The following is a 16,751-nucleotide window of genomic DNA, read 5'->3' as shown; positions in this document are numbered from 1 at the left end:
CCAAACATCTGCGATCCTGCAGGGAGGAGCTGTGACAGTGCAGGCCACAGGCCACTTGTCCAGAATGTTTCCCAGATTGCCTGTTACAGAATAAAAGAAATGAATCCCCCCCCAAGAATGTCTTCACTCACATTTAGCCAGTTGTTCCTTTGTGTGCATCTCTGTGCTAAAATGGCCATTCTTCCCCACAGCCTGAAGTCATATGCTAAAATAAAAGAGACTCACATGAAGCCAGAACCATGCAGATGCAAGGAAACCACCACAAAGGAAATGGGCTGGAGAGTGTGGCCAGGAGGATGGTACTTCCCAGGAAGCAATTACTTCATCTCTGCCCATGAAGCAGGCAGCTGTTATTGTCCCCCAGGCCCACGCCAGCCACTCAAAGTAGGTTCTAACCAAACTACCTCCAACAATCAATATAAATACACCACACAATTGGCTTCTGAAAGGACACCTTGCAACCAACAAGAAACTGTTAGCACAACTTTGACAAACTGTGCAACTAAAAACCTTGGAAAGGGATAAACACTGCCACATTTTGACTCAAATACTGCTACGTGGTAGCACCGCAATAATTCACTGAAACAAAAGAATGAATGAGGAATACGTTTATATAGGAATCAGAGGAAGCATGACTAATCATTTAAAGAAATAGGTCAAGAAACTGCTAGGTTCAAATGCTACCGTGAGACACTGTCAGGGCCTTAGGCAAATTCACTTCTCTTGGTCCTGTTTCTAGGTTCATGAAAAACCAGCTTTGGATTAGGGAATCTATTGCTTCCCCAAGTCTTCCTTCTGTGATTCCAGCCCAGATTTTAGGACTGCTCTCCCACTTGGTATATGAAAGCACTTTCGATGTAGAATAGCACTAGTACATTTCTGTGTTGAATGCGGTTTGGGACCTACTCTATGAGGCAGAATATCATCATGTAACTTTAAACGTGACGACAAGGCGCACTCTAGATAAGGATAACACATAAGATGTGGCCATACACCTGTGCATGCCTGACAGGGAGATGGGGAAGTCTCATTTAATGAAGCCAGGGTGCCTGTTGCACCTGAACATCCTCAGTCCACGTCAAGTTCACAACGTCCTTCTGACATCAAACCACAGGTATCACATACTTTTCCATACTTTCCACCCAAGATTAAAATATGCAGAGCACCGTGATAAAGACACCTCCATTCCCAGCATGTTGGCTTTCATTCCATAGAATTACATACTTTCGGTGCAAAATGGTGACCAGGTTCCAGCGGCAAGCAAGACTGGACTCAGTGGGGACAGCAGGCCCTGCAGGAGCCACCACTCCTGTCGCCACAGTCTGATGCAGCTGCAGAGAAGCTGTGGCTGAGGCCATTCACTTTGTGAGAGAACCGCACAGGAGGGAAAAGGTAGGGAAGAGGGCAATGTCATGCTTCTGAGCCCAAGCCAAGGAATCGCATCCCCTGTGACTTGCACTTATATGCCCAGATGACCTGAAGTAACTGAAGAATCATAAAAGAAGTGCAAATGCCCTGTCCCACCTTAACTGATGACATTCTACCACAAAAGAAGTGAAAATGACCGGTCCTTGCCTTAAGCGATTATATTATCTTGTGAAATTCCTTTTCCTGGCTCAAAAAGCTCCCACACTGAGCACCTTGTGACCCCCACTCCTGCCCACCAGAGAACAACCCCCCTTTGACTGTAATTTTCCTTTACCTACCCAAATCCTATAAAACGCCCCCACCCTTATCTCCCTTCGCTGACTCTCTTTTTCAGACTCAGCCCGCCTGCACCCAGGTGATTAAAAAGCTTTATTGCTCAAACAAAGCCTGTTTGGTGGTCTCTTCACAGGGACGCGCATGACAGGCAGGTGCAGAGCCAGGGAAGGACCAGTGATGAGAACAGAAAGGAATGCGTCTCCCTGTACACACACTCGGATTTTATGACAATGTGCGCAGGGGGCTGAACTGGATGCCTGAGAACATTCCTCCAAGTTCTTTTGCTGATTTTCTAAATATTGGTGTAAAATCTGAACTCAGACAAAATTTTTTTAAATCGCTTCAATCAACATCTTTGTCTAGTGCTCAGCATCATATCTACATGATCATCTAGAAAACCAACTTCTGTTCTAAGGCTCACATCTTCCTATTAAGTCCCAGGGATTTTACAAGGGAATGCACCTCTCATTTGCATCAAGAACACACACAACTACTGTTAAAGAAATGATTAAATTGCTTACATAATTTTTTAAACACCCAGATTTGAAATACAACAGAGACAACTTTTTGATAGCCCTGCTTTCCAACTGCGAACTGCGAGTGGAGAAAATAACCTACCATGATTTCTAACCAGTCAACAACCTGTCTTCCCTGGCTGCAGTAGGAGCAATCTTTCTGAGCTCAGGATGAAAAAGAACCCAGCTGGTTAGGGGACAGACAATCTTCAGTTCTCAGTGGACTTCCCGGGTCCCAAATCCCCATGTGACACGTGGAAGTAAACAGCTATCATTGACCAAGCATCTGAATGCTTATCTCACCTCGCCATCTGATTCTCCTGCCATGCAAATTTAAAATTAATAAGCCTGCTATTAGAGAACAGAGTTGGTGCTACATCTGTCTTCCTAAAATTATGGATAATTACCAGCCCACAATGGCTTCTAATCAGATTTGAGTAGTCCCTTAGACAGGAAGCTAAAGTGTCTCAGCCCTAAACTGAGAAGAAAACAGAAACTGGAATGCTCTAGGTTTGATTTTTTCCCCCTTGTTCTAAAGTTGCTGTTCACGAATCTCCTTCTACTGTCTTGTTTATAAAATGTATGAGAAACAGGGAAATTCAAAGACATGATAGAAATGGCCACGTTTTCTAGGTACAAACTTTGTGAACATTATTTTTAGGTGTTGGGCTTTTTCTCCACAAATTGTGAGCCTGGAGTACATTTTCTCCCTCGTGGTTACACATTCAGAGTCAGGGAAAGTGGCTTTAGGAGTAAAGAGGGGAGTGCAGTGAGAAGTGACCGGACACTGAGAAGGACAGACAGGGACTCTACCTTGGTGGCCTACAGCATTCCTGGGCCTCCGACTTTACTTTTCTATCTGTACAAGGGATCTAAAGGCCCGTGATTCTAGGCCATGACAGCTCTTCATACACACATACGCAAACATCACACGCCTGTGTGAAAAGCTGTGACACTTGGCTGATTTCCTGAAGAAGTTATCTTGTATCATTTCTACTCAAGTACTCCACCTCCTTCCAGACAAGTATCTGAGGATGATGGGCTATCCCACAGCCATGTGTGTAACCTCTGCTGCTTATGATCCCTGTTCATATAGCATTTTCCAAAAGCATTTGGTGTGAACTGACAGAAGAAAGAAGAATAAGGTTCTTTCAGCCCATTCATTCATTCATTCATTCATTCAACAAATATTGACTATCTATGTGCCAGGCACTGGTGATATAACAGCGAACATATATTTTTGTAGGTAGCGACAGACAACCAAAAAGTATGTTAAAGAGTGATCAATACTGTAGAGGAAAATACACCAGGAAACAGGAAAGAAGAATACCCCTAGCCACCCTACACTGGGGTGACGCTAGTGTTACAAAATGGAAACAGCGGCCGGGGGCGGTGGCTCACACCTGTACTCTCAGTTCTTTGGGGGACTGAGGCAGGCAGATCACCTGAGTTCAGGAGTTCAAGATCAGCCTGACCAACATGACGAAACCTTGTCTCCACTAAAAACATAAAAATTAGCTGGACGTGGTGGCACACAACTGTAATCTCAGTTACTCAGGAAGCTGAGGCACAAGAATCACTTGAACCTGGGAGGCAGAGGTTGGAGTGAACCGAGATCGTGCCACTGCACTCCAGCCTGGGTGACAGAGCAAGACTCTGTCTCAAAAAATGTAATAAAAAAAAAAAAATGTAAACAGAGAATAAGATACCAAAAGAAAGAACATGAACGATTAATTGTAACAAAAGCCTTTGTAAGCTGATTCTTTCCTTCCTGGATCCTTGTCCCTTACAAATGGAAAAAGAGGGCGGAGAGGGGGTAGTATCCAAATGATGTTGTAAGATGGCTTCGGGTTTCAGATGTCTGACAGCCATACTCATGTACTTCAAGGAAAAAGCTCTAGCTCTATAAGCAATCTGGGCAATGGTTTAATGATCCTGTAAGATCAGTACCATATTCTCTCATTTTTCATAGAGGAGGAAACTGAGGCATAGAAAGGCTAAGTAAATTGTCCATGGTCACAGGTGATTTAGAAACTTTTCTTCAAACTTTCAAAAGTTAACTACTGCCACTATTACACATGGGTTTTTGTTTGTTTGTTTTTGTCTGTTTTGAGACAAGGTCTTGCTCTGACCAGGCTGGAGTGCAGTGGCGTGATGATGGTTCACTGCAGCCTCGACTTCCCGGGCTCAAGTGATTCTCGCACCTCAGCCTCTCCAGTAGCTGGGATTACAGGCATAAGCCAATACACCTGGCTAATTTTTTAATTTTTATTTTTTGTAGGGATGGGCTTTCACCATGTTGCCCAGACTGGTTCCAAACTCTGGGCTCAAGAGATCCTCCCAGGTTGGCCTCCCAAAGTGCTGGGATTACCGGTGTAAGCCACTGTGCACAGCCCTACAAATGTGACTCATACAAAGTGAGAGCAGTGAGCAGGAAGAGAACAGAGACTTCAGCGAGTCTCCTGGCTGTGTCAACGCCATATCCCTCCTCCATACCGTAATGTGTCTACACCCACCAAGCTCCTAGACGTTGAAGGCAGGCCAGCTCAGAGACGAAACAGCAGTCAAGAAAGAGAAGATGCAGACATGCGTCTTGATTTCAGCTCGAGCGTGCCTCTCTGCCCTGCAGCTGCACAGGCAGAAACCAGGGGCCGTGAGTCTCAGGCAGTGTGTTCGGTTCCTGGCTGGTAATCTTTTGGGAGACCATCCCATACAATTGGTGTTACACTTCTCAAAAAGGAAGTGTGAGTTTTATAGAAAAATCGATTCCGTTTGGGAGAAAGGCCTAATAAAACCACAAAAGGATAACACATTCATACAACAACAAATTCAATTCATCTGTCACAAACTGAAATCCCAAAGCCATCTGGGCACACAGCTGCTTTTCTGAGCTGAAATTCAACTTCAGTTGAGAAACAGGTCAACTTTGCTAAAAAGATTTCTTTTTCACATGCCTCCAATAAAAATTCCTTTCCCTCACTTGTCATTTTCCAGATTTAATGACTCTGTTGGCCTTTCTTTCATTTAGGCTGTGAACACTGACTACATGTCTAATACCGCCAGGACTCCAAGGGAGGCACCCTAGGGAACACAGATGACCACAGCACAGCGACAACCTCAAGGAGCACACACAGGGAAGGCAAGATGATACAATCGAAGACTTCACACAGAAAAGAACTTGGCATCCATACCCCGTCCCATTTCTAGAAAACAACGATGCTGACTTAGGAACATTTACCGAACAGCCTGCAGTGTGGAGGCAGCACGAGGGGGTTCCATGCGGGGAAGAGCACCTTCAGAAGGGGGCATGCAAGCAACGTGGAGGCAGGAGACGCCCCCACGCACAAGGGCCAGCCTGGGGGCCTGCAGAACTGCCCATGCATCTGGGAAGAGGGAGAGAGGACAAGATACTTAAATGCTCCAAAACGAATAGAAGCCTCCCAAGAACCTCCCCCGAAATGGGGCAGGGATTTACAAAAGACCAAACCGAGCATGCGCAGTTACCTGAACATAGCGCCACCAGAGCGAGCTATCAAGGAAGAAACAGGGTCACTAGAAGCCTGAGCCTCTACTCGCAGCTCTGCGACTCATTCACCCTATGACCTTGGTGAAGGCTCTTAGCTTCTGTGAGCCACAAGAGAATCATGGGAAAACAGAAGATATGAAAGTGCTCTACCTTTTTCACAGAACTGCTGAGGGAATAAAATCAGATAACGGATTTTAAAATTCTCTGTGAATTACAAAGCGAAATGCAAACGTATGAAATCATTCCTACCATTAATAACAGTACTGTAAAATTAAGAGAAGAGTTAAGACCACAGCATTTTCCATCCCCCGACTCCCGAGAGAAACAGTGAGTCCAGCTGACGTATTTGGGCAACCCCAGTATCTAGGCTTTGAGAGTCTCAAACAGCTCATGAACTCTGACAGTATCACTCCAGCCCAGTGCTCATGAAGTTCTCCAAGACAGCCAACTGACCTAAAATACTACAGCTTTTTCAGCTGGACTTGAAGCCCTCCAAGCTGACAGCACAGCTAAACAATGAAGAAGAGGTTTTCTGCCACTAGACTCAAAAGTTGGCTTTCGTAGATTCCCATAGAAAGAACATTCAAGGCCAGGCATGGCGGCGCATGCCTGTAATCCCAGCAATTTGGGAAGCCGAGGCAGGAAGATCACCTGAGGTCAGAAGTTCAAGAACAGCCTGGCCAATATGGCAAAGTCCCATCTGTACTAAAAATACAAAAATTAGCCGGGCATGCTGGTGGGCACCTGTAATTCCAGCTACTCAGGAGGCTGAGGCAGGAAAATCCCTTGAACTCAGGAGGTCGAGGTTGCAGTGAGCTGAGATCACGCCACTGCACTCCAGCCTGGGCGACAAGAGCGAAAGTCCATCTCAAAGAAAAAAAAAAAGAAAGAGCATTCTTTTTTGCTGATGTTAAATTTCCTGTGCTTAACACAGAGAAATCATACAACACTGAAATCCTGAAAAACATATCATAAAAAGCATTTAGTGACTGAAAAGACATTCAATATAACCTGCAACAGTGAGTTCCCCTCCTCTTTCCAGCCAGCTCCACTAACGCTGTGACCCTTAACAATGCTTTCACTAACACAGAGGAAAATTAATAGGACCACTTATCCCTCTCAGCTGACAGCTAAACCACTGTTTCTCCCTGGGCTCACTAAAGATGACCTTTACCCAAAACCAGGCTGCAACGACCCTGTAGATGTTGACTAACAATTTCAAAATTCCCATATTCTTTGTCCCCTCCTAAGGAAGATGAACTGAAGTCAGGTGTCTCCAAGTCAGAACTAACAGAGGCCTTAAACATCAGATGGCCCATTCCTTTCTTTGACAACCGGGGGATTTAAAGCTGAGCTTATGGAAGAAAACAGCCTGTTTAGTAACAAAGCGAAAACCAAACCCTAGTCACCCAACCTCTGGTCCAGAACTCCTGCGACATTCCAGCACCCATACAGGATGTGTCTCCCTAACCAGAAACTCTGAAATCCACAACTTTTGAGTGCTGACGTGACGCTCAACGAAACGTTCATTGGAACAGCTCAGACTCTGAATTTTTGAATTCAGGATGCTCAACCAGCAAGTATAATACAAATATTCAAAAATCCAAAAATGTAAAGAAATCTGAGACACTTCTGGTTCCAAGCAGTTTGGATGAGGGATATTCAACGTGCATTTTTTTTTTTTTTCCTCTAATGAAGGAAATTAAAAACGAGGCCCAAGCAAAGTCATTCAATCCATACTAAAGTCATTCAATAGTTTAATTAGTACCCATTTAAAGTTAAGTGCTACCCGCAGATATTTAAAAGGATGAATACATACATGCCTATAATTCCAGAACTTTGGAAGGCCAAGGTGGGAGGATCACCTGATGTCAGGAGTCCAAGACCAGCCCGGCCAGCATGGTGAAACTCCATTTCTGCTATAAATGCAAAAATTAGCCAGGCGTGGTGGTGCACACCTGTTATCCCAGCTACTCGGGAGGCTGAGGCACGAGAATCGCTTGAACCTGGGGGAAGCACGTTGCAGTGAGCCGAGATCACACCACTGTACTCCAGCCTGGACCACAGAGCAAGACTCTGTCTCAAAAAAAAAAAAAAAAAGAAAAAGAAAAAAGAAAATTTAAATTGTGTTTTCACATGGAGCCGATGTTCCCAGAACACAAACCCTGCTCTGTGCTCCAAGGGCACACAGGGTGCCCCTTTATCTTAATGCTCACCATATTCCATGGCAGCCATTGGCACGTGTCTGTCCATCGCACTAGACTTCCTGTGCATGAGGCAGGGATCATATATTATTACCTTTCTGTCCCCAGTGTCTGGCCTAGAAGACACTCAGTAAATGATTCCTGAATTAAGTCAGTTACTAAAATATGTTAAACTTGTATTAACAAAATTGATTTAATAAGTTTGCCAATGCAGCGTTCATACCACACAGCTTAAATCTCAATCTGCGGATTTATCTTGTGTTCTGCTAGATTATCACCTATTAACATTCAGAAGGCACCTAGTATGTGCTAGGCATTACTAATTGCTGGGGACCTAGCAGTTACAAAACAACATTCCTTGTTCAAAGACAAGTTCTAGTATAAAGAGGAATAGAAGGAACAGGCTAGATTGATGAGAGAGCTAAGAAAAGGACAGGCTGCCATGGGAAGCACCTGGTCTTGTCTGGATGGTACACAGTTAACAAAGTCTGAGTGCTTCATATAGCATAAGATCATCTCCTCCAAAGAAGCGAATGAAGCTTTGATTCCCCAGTACCAGAAGTCACCATAAAGGTGTGCACAGCCACATGTTTAGTGTAGGAAGTGAAAGCAAACGAACAAACAAAGCTCCAACTTCCAGAGGCAATGGTCCAATTATGAAATCCTCTGGCTACGTTCAATTGAAATTCAAGGTATTCAAGAGGCCAATATTTAAGGGATAAATTAACCCAACCACTTAAAACTAAAGTAGTCAATGGGTAAACGTATAGTACCTTTTACACATTTATTAGCTCTTAATATTTACATTTAAATATGACGACGATGGTGTAATAACTTTATTAACTAGTTATTATGTGTTAGGCACGAAACTAAGCACTTTACACACACATTTACACGATCCTGTGAGATGATAATGACCCCTTGTCATCCCATTTCATAGATGAAAGTCAGGTTTATATAAGCTTAAAAACTTGCCCCAAATGACACAACTACTTAGCAAAACCCAGGCAGCCTGACTCCATAGGCCTTGTTTAAAGAAGTAATATTTATAAACTGTCCAGCACAGCGGTGGTACAAACAAGAGTTCAATCAATGCCTAAAGAGTACTTCATACCCAAAATCGTTTCCCGCCAATCAAACTAGACTTACTCTGGTTCTGCATAACCAACTGTCAAATCATTGTTCCATGAAGAAAAGGTGGAATGGGTAGAGATCAGAATAGAGTGAATAACTGGTCAATGTACTTCATGACAGGTAGTAACAGGATGTGGCATTTAGGCTATTTCCACACTTGTTTGCATAACACTTTTTCACAGTTCTAAAGCACAAGAACCATTCTAAGCTGGTGAAAGCGTAAGGCATGTCTATGATCCAGGACTCCAATTCACTGTGGATCAGTGGATCTCAACCTTTACTCAACCTTTAGGGTATATCAGAACCACCTGGGGGTTTTTAACAGCACTATAGCTGCCCAGGCTCCATTCCTGCAGATTCTATTTCAACTGGTCTGGAGTAAGCACGCATGTGTTTTTCACAGCCCCCCAGATGCAGCTAGGTTTGCAAACCACTGTCCAAGATGCTCTCACACTTCCGCTCCGTTCAACACACACTCACTGAGATTCTAAGCACTATGAATCGGACTAGGTTAACAAGTCAGGCTCCACTCCCTAATAATATTGTCAAAGAAAACAATATCAGAGATTTATTCCAGTCCAAACCAAATAAATTGCCGGGTGAAAAAAATGCCCTGGCATAGTTTGTCATACAAAACAACTTCCTGCGTCTTCCCGGTCCGTAGCCTAGACACTGACTCTGAGCCATGAGAATTCAGAATCAGGGGAAAATGCCAGTTTGAGGCATCTGCCTGCCAGTTTGAGGCATCTGCCACACTCCTAGCACACCCCCAAAAGCGTCCAGCTACATTTCACATCCACTGTCCTAACAGGGGTCGAAACAGGGAAGAGCAGTGCAATACAGAAAACAGAGCCTGCTGGGCGCCAAAAGGCTGGAGAATTCCAGTCCTAGCCCTGCTACCAATCGGTCTGGTCACTTCTCTCTGGTCCTGGTGTGGCCAACAGTTATGCGCGAGGGTGAGGCCTAAAAACACAGATGTCAGGCAAGCTCCAGCATCCAAAATACATAGAAATTAAAAAGCATTAAGGTGATATCAAGGAAAGTATGCCATCAACCAGAAAAGTAACTGAAGTATTCCTTTTCCCATTCTTAAGAAATCAAAAGTGGAAGCAAAAAATTGAACAATCAGCCTACCAAGTAGACTGGGGCAACAGAATACACTCACGGATTCTGTTCACAACAGCGGGAGTGACAGACCAAAAGGAGAACGGCAGAGCGTCCCTCTCCCCTCTGTCCACTCATGCCACCAGCACGTGAGTGCGTCCACATGCAGCGCCCAGTCTCCTGTTCCACTGACGCCAGCGTCCACTCACCACAAGCCTACTAAGTGCCACATGTGCTAGGATGCTCCCTCATCTCATCACCATAGACGTCCCTGCTGGAGGTGAGTATGTGACAGACGAAAATCACGGAGGCCTAGGGAGGTTGAGACCCGCATTCCCACTGCGGTGAGGGTGTGCTTGAGAGGGACCCCACGGCTGGGCCCTCCATGCCGCTCTCCTCAGTCATCACTCCCAGACCAGAGCAGTGAGGGTGAATTTTCTTCCTCTATTTTCAGCCCCTTGGCTGACCCACCGTTCCCCAGAAAGCTATCGAGTTCTGGCAGCTCTGAGGCCACAAAGCCATAAACGCACGGGACACACAGCCCATCTGTCTCTAACGGGTCTTTTACTTGTCATGCTGGTCATTTCAAAGAGCAGATGGGTTAAGAAAGACTTGGCGAGTTACCACGAAATGACCCCTCCACTCCTTCCTGGGGGAAGGGTGACTAGCGAGCAGTCAGGCCGGCTTTCTTCCCCCACTCCCTGCATTCCTGTCCCCAAGGAGCCACAGACATTCCCACCAAATAGAGGCAGGAGACAGCCGCCTCCTTCCTACAGCTGGAGGGGGGAAGGGTCCTCTCGGGCCTTTCTAACTGCATGAAAACCAAACTGTGAGCTGTACTGACCCGGGCCTCACCCATGTTGCAGTCACGTACAACACAGGTGCCCAGTGGTATCATCAGGCAGAACTACGAATGTGCTTTCCATCGTTTTCATACAATGATTCCAGAACCGCTATCCACACAGTTCCACTTCTCACACATACGACGTACTTCACGGATTACACAGCATGTTCACCATGGCCCTCATCTGCTCCTCCCAGCAGCCTTGTGTGATCCCTTGAGTATGTTTTCCCATCTCCATTTCTTAAGAAATGGAGTTTCTGAGGTTATGAAATCAAAACTTTCCCAAGAACATCCAGCTAGTGTTAGAACCAGGATATGAGGGCTTCTGATTCTAGAACCGGTATTTGTGCCACTATTCCACATGGGCCCCTCCAGGGATTTCTGCCTGATCTGAAAATGCAGACAGCAAATCCGTCTCTCTACAGTCCTGGGGTTCCCTATAGACAAGAAGTCAAACTTCTAACACAAAGCTTATACTTATTTGGAAGGCTACCTGGGATATTTCTTTTAAGTTAGTTTGTTCATGTTTTGGAAAGATTGTTCCAATGGCAATGTGGGGCATGAAGTGTAGAAAGGATTCCATGATGAGACAGAGAAACAATTTGGTGGCTCTTACAACGGTTCAAATGAGGCATGAGGTGCAACCAGAAAGGACAGAGGGAAAATGCATTGGAAAGAAATGCAAAATGAAGTCCACTCAGACCCAGGATGGAAAAAAGGGGAGTAAACATGATGGTGGTTTCTAGTTTGAAAGACTGATGAACAAGGATGTCATTAACTACTACAGAGTGGTATCTGGGGTCTGGGTGCACCAGTTTGTTTAACCATTCACCTGCTGAGCAGTCTCCAGGTTGTTTCCAGTTTCCAGCCTTTATAAATAATGCTGCTATGAACAGATACATATAGGCTTTTGTGTGAACATAAGTCTTCATTTCTCTGGGATAACTGCCCATGAATGTGAGTGCTGCATCCTATGGCAATTGCACATTGAGTTTTTTAAGAAACTGTCAAGCTGTTTTCCAGAATGGCTGTACCGTCTTCCATTCCCACCAGCCAAGTGTGAGTGATCCCGTTTCCCCGCGTCCTCACCAGCATTGGTCTTGTTACTACTTTTTATTTTAGGCATTCTGATAGGTGTATAGTGACGTGCCTTTAGTGTGCATTTTTCTGATAGCTCATGATGTTGAACAGCTTTTCATGTGCTTATATGTTATCTGAAATGTCTCTTCAGGTCTTTTATTCATTTTCAAACTAGATGATTCGGTTTCACTGCTGAATTTGGATAGTTATTTATATATTATAGATATGAGGCCTTTATCAGACATGTGGTTTGCAAATAGTTTCTCCCAGTCTCTAGCTCCTCTTTTCATCTTTATTTTGCATTTTACATTTTAGTCTATGATCCATTTTGAGTTAATTTTTGTACTAGGTATGAGGTTTAGAGAAGAGTTCAGGTTTTTTTCCTATGAATAATCAGGTAGCCAGTAAGTTTTTTTAAGAGACAAGGTCTCACTCTGTCACCCAGGCTGGAATGCAATGACAAGGTCAGAGCTCACTGCAGCCTTGACTCCTGGGCTCAAGTTATCCTCCCGCCTCAGCCTCCTGGAGTAGCTGGGACCACAGGCAGGTGCCACCATGACCTGTTAATTTTTTTAGTTTTTGTAGAGACAGGGTCTTGTGCCATGTTACCCAGGCTGGTGTGGAACTCCTAGGCTCAAGTCATCATCCCACTTATATGGGGCCAGGCAGTAACACATGCCTCTAATCACAGCACTTTGGGAGGATGAAGCAGGAGAATCACTTGAATCCAGGAATCCCAGACCAGCCTGAGCAACAGAGGGAGGCCCTGTCTCTGCAAAACATTTTAAACATTAGCTGGGCATGGTGTTGTACACCTGTGGTCCCAGCTACTTGGGAGGCTGAGGTGGGAGGATCTCTCGAGCCTATGAGGCTGAGGCTGCAGTGAGCCATGATCGCACCACTACACTCCAGCCTGGGAGAAAGTGAGACCCTGTCTCAAAAAAAAAAAAAAAAAAAAAAAAAGAAAAGAAAAACTAGAGCATCACCCATATTAAAGACAGGTATTGTCTTTTTGATAATTTAATTACAGTTATATAATGGACATGTAAAATATCCAGTTTGGAAGTTTGAAAAATACATAACTTTAAGTATTCTTACCTTAAAATTCTGATTCCTACCTATCTCATACTGTTTACATAAGTATCACAATGCCGGGACAACAACTAAAAATGTGTACGAGGGAGCAAACTGAGCATGTATGCCTATTAATTCAGGTATATTTCCCCCTTATTACATAAAAAGGTCATCACGGCAAATCCCTGTGACTGTATCTAAAGCAAGCCTACAGTTTTACTTCTCTGTATTATAAAATGCAAGGCTAAAATTCAAATACTAAACATTTCCTGAAGCCAAGGGTAGTTTACCTAAAATAAATGCCTAGGGTCTATATAAAAAATATGAAAAAGCTAGCTACTTCATAGTCATTCCAATCTAAGTTCAGTTTTTTCTTTTTTAATTGACACATAATTGTGTACTGTACATATGTATGTAGTACACATGGTGATGTTATAATACATGTATTGTAGGTGATCAGCATAATTAGCATATCCACCATCTCAAACATTTATCATTTCTTTGTGTTGGCAACGTTCAATACCCTTCCTCCAGTTATCTGGAAATATATATATACACACACACACACACACATTTTTTTTTTTTTGAGACAAAGTCTTACTCTGTTGCCCAGGCTACAGGGCAGTGGTGTGATCTCAGCTCACTGCAACATCTGCTTCCCAGGTTCAAGCTATTCTCCTGCCTCAGCCTCCCTGGTAGCTGGGATTACACAGGCACTCACCACTATGCCCAGCTAATTTTTGTATTTTTAGTAGAGATGGGGTTTCACCACGTTGGCCAGGCTAGTCTCAAACTCCTGACCTCAGGTGATCCACCCACCTCAGCCTCCCAAAGTGCTAGGATTACAGGCATGAGCCACCGCGCCCAGTCTGAAACTATATATTCTTGTTAACTATAGTCATCCTATGTTATAGAACACTAGAACTTATTCCTATCCAGCTAGAATTTTGTATCCTTTAACACATTTCTCCCTATCTCCCTCTTCCCCCACCCTTCTCACCCTCTAGGATCCTCTGTCTACTTTCAACTTCAATGAGATCCACTCTTTTTTGCCTTCCACATAAGAGAACATGTGCTGTGTAACTATCTGTCTCTGGCTTATTTCATAATATCTTCCAGTTCCATCCACATTGCTGAGAATAACAGGACTTCATCTTGTGTTATGGCTGAATAGTATGCTACTGTGTATAAAGACCACATTTTCTCTATCCATCATCTGCTGTTGGACACCGAGGCTGATTCCGTATCTTGGCTATGGTGAACAGTGCTGTAGGAAACAGAGGTGCGGATGCCCCTCTGACACTGATTTCCTTTTCTTTGGGTATCTACACTGTAGTGGGACTGCTGGATCACACTATAATTTCATTTGCAGTTTTCTGAGGAACCTCCATACTGTTTGCCATAGTGGGTGCCTTAGCTTACTCTTACTCTTTCTCTTTTTTCTCTTCGAGACAGAGTCTCACTGTTGCCCAGGCTGGAGTATAGTGGTGTAACCTCGGCTTGCTCACTGTAGCATCTGCCTCCCAGGTTCAAGTGGTTCTCATGCCTCAGCCTCCTGAGTAGCTGGGATTACTGGCACCCGCCACTGCACCTGGCAAATTTTTGTATTTTTTTGTAGAGATGGGGTTTCACAACATTGGCCAGCCTGGTCTTGAACTCCTGGCCTCAAGTGACCCACCCACCTCAGCCGCCCAACAGTGCTGGGATTACAGGTGTGATCCACCGCTCCCAGATAATTTTTGTGTTTTTAGTAGAGACGGGGTTTCACCATGTTGGCCAGGCTGGTTTCAAACTCCTGACCTCAAGTGATCTGCCCGCCTCCGCCTCCCAAAGTGCTGGGATGTCAGCGTGCGCCCCACGCCCAGCCAGCTGCTCTAGTTTACACCCCCCTACAGTGTGTAAGAGCTCCCTTGTCTCCATATCCTCGCCAGGATTTTTTGTCTTTTTGGTAATACTCATCCTGACAGGTGAGATGATACCTCACTGTGGTTTTGATTTGCATTTCTCTGATTATAAGTGATACTAAGAATTTTTCTCACATATTTTTTGGCCATTTGCATGTCTTCTTTAAAGAAATGTCTGTTCTGTTGGGTGTGGTGACACAAACCTGTAAGCCCAGTACTCAGAACGCTAAGGCAGGAGGACAGCTTGAGCCTAGACCAGCCTAGGCTGCATAGTGAAATCCTAGCTCAAAAAAGGAGGAGGAGGAGGAGGAAGAGGAGGAGGAGGAGGAGGAGTAAGAAGAAGAAGAAGAAGAAAAAGAAGAAGAAGAAGAAGAAGAAGAAGAAGAAGAAGAAGAAGAAGAAGAAGACGACGACGACGACGAAGAAGAAAAAAGAAATAGCTTTGTCTGTTCAGCTTTTTGACCTCCAAAAATTAACAGCCCATTTTGGAATCTGATGACCTGCCTGATTCAGAGACAATCTGTGTTTGGTTCTACTCTGCTACTTCCTATGTGACTTTGGGAAGTTCCCTTAGCCACTTTGAGCTCAACTTCCTCAACATTAACCAGGAATAAGTGCCACCTGCCTCTGCTGGTTAACGCTGAGGACTGAAAGGAGAACCTCCAGAACACCACTTGACAATGCCACCTGATGGAAGCCCCTCAATGCGGGGCTGGTAGGATCATCTGAAGCTAAGTACAACTTTCCTTTCCACTTTCCCAGGCTCATTCTGCATACGATTAGAAAGGAATAGCGAATAAAGGAAACCAAAATACTTGCTTAATTTTTTATAAGAAATTTTTAAAAAGTGGGGGTGGTGGAAAAATAGGAGGGAGACGAGGGGAAGGAAAAGCAGCCGGTCACAAGTTCTAGTCCAGAGCTCATCCCCGGCCTCCTCACTCAGGCAATCACCAGTCCCCACCTCCTGGGGAGGGGTACTTTCTCGGCGGGCTTCACCCACATGGAAGGCACTGCCACAGGTGTTCAGAAACCAGGAGCACCTTGAAATGGGCAATGTGCTTTGGGTAGGAGACCTACAATTTCCTCAAAGAAACCACGGCACAAAAGTGACCCACATAGGAGGTAACCAACGGCTGTAAATACTTGGTGGCAAAAACTGATGTCATACCTTGTGTACAGGAGACACACACCAAATAAAACTTGCCAAAATAGCAGAGAAAAAAATACAGCAGACATCCAGTACCATTCTGTTACAGAAATATTTATATCCCAAAGCCAGGGACCTCTCTGGAACACTGCCTTTATTTCCATGTTTCATGGAAGATGTTTGAGTGCACTCACGTGTGTCTCAACAAACTTCCAGTCCCTGCTCTAAACCCTGTGGCTCCTCAGCAAAACCCAAAAACAAGTATCCGTTTTCCTTCCAAATGGGAAATTTCCTGACCTAACGAAACCAGCATCAAATCCACTTATTATGAGATAGCTGATTACAGGCGAAGCCCTCTAGTCCCAGGATGACTCCCCTCCTGCAGGAGCGGGAAGGATGGCCATAGCACTGGCCTTCCAGACCACATCTCCAGGTAGTTCGAAACCATGGCTGCTCAGGTGAGCCATGATAAAAATCTTAACCAAGTATCTCTGAAAAGTGTACATGTCAAGAGC

At 44.6% G+C, this 16,751-nt stretch overlaps 1 long non-coding RNA gene across 1 annotated transcript; it reads left to right on the top strand.

Moving 5' to 3' along the window:
• Positions 1 to 5,843: 5,843 nt before the first annotated feature.
• On the top strand, positions 5,844 to 16,497 carry LOC140711174 (uncharacterized). Its single transcript, XR_012092312.1, has 2 exons — positions 5,844 to 10,467; positions 14,305 to 16,497. It is a non-coding gene; the product is annotated as an uncharacterized lncRNA (long non-coding RNA).
• Positions 16,498 to 16,751: the final 254 nt, after the last annotated feature.

Source organism: Chlorocebus sabaeus, unplaced genomic scaffold (assembly GCF_047675955.1).
Source record: "Chlorocebus sabaeus isolate Y175 unplaced genomic scaffold, mChlSab1.0.hap1 unalloc_scaffold_251, whole genome shotgun sequence".
NCBI classification, from domain to species: Eukaryota; Metazoa; Chordata; class Mammalia; order Primates; family Cercopithecidae; genus Chlorocebus; species Chlorocebus sabaeus.
The sequence above is the reverse complement of the archived record's forward strand: the minus strand, read 5'-3'. Positions and strand labels throughout refer to the sequence as shown.